This window comes from Halyomorpha halys, unplaced genomic scaffold (assembly GCF_000696795.3).
Source record: "Halyomorpha halys isolate HHAL.00 unplaced genomic scaffold, Hhal_1.1 Scaffold28.1, whole genome shotgun sequence".
Lineage (NCBI taxonomy): Eukaryota > Metazoa > Arthropoda > Insecta > Hemiptera > Pentatomidae > Halyomorpha > Halyomorpha halys.
In genome coordinates this window covers 83,105-83,826 of record NW_027110130.1, presented here as the reverse complement: position 1 = coordinate 83,826, position 722 = coordinate 83,105, and the positions used below count along the sequence as shown (strand labels likewise).

At 25.8% G+C, this 722-nt stretch overlaps 1 protein-coding gene across 1 annotated transcript in view; it reads right to left on the bottom strand.

Moving 5' to 3' along the window:
* The window catches only part of Ranbp21 (exportin-5-like protein Ranbp21), a 47,618-nt gene that overhangs the window by 38,834 nt on the left and 8,062 nt on the right, over nt 1-722 (bottom strand). The gene's annotated exons all lie outside the window — the stretch shown is intronic.

Genomic DNA, 722 nt, shown 5'->3' with positions numbered 1-722 from the left:
TAATAACCTATACTACTTGATAGTTAATAACCTACTACTTGACTGAATTATCAAGTTATGGTACTGATTTGAGGCCAAATTTTATGTTATTTATTTTACTATGCCTTAACATTTTTGCTAGAATGAACCTTTTAAGAGTTATAAAGGGGAAAAAAACAACCTAATTTGTTAGATTACTAAATTAATAAACTAATTAATTTAAATTCCCATGTTAAGTATGGTATAATTATGCAATGATTATGGTGACATTATGCAATGATTGTAGGAATATGATCAAGATGGTGGTCAACAAAGGTATAAAAATAGCAAAAAAAATATTTATTAACAACCGATTGGTTATTCGTTATTAATAGGGATAGGATTTTTATGTTTTCACATATTTTTACCTGACCATGATATCTGCGATTCCTTACTAACTAAAGATGTTTCAAAACATTTCTGGCCAAAAGAAGCCATTTTTATTTCACATATTTTCAAATATTTGGCCTTTTTTACATATTTTGTTATAAATCACAAATTGTCTGAAATATTTGCTATTTTTTACATATTTTGTCCTGAATCACGTATTTCCTTGAATTATTTGTTCAATTATAAATACATTTTTTGCAACAACTACATAAAATTCAAGAGAACACAAGAAACTTAAAGGTGAAATTTATCATTTATCATAAATAGTGCGTAAAAATTCTATATCTTCATCTTTGAACACAAATTAAAAGCAG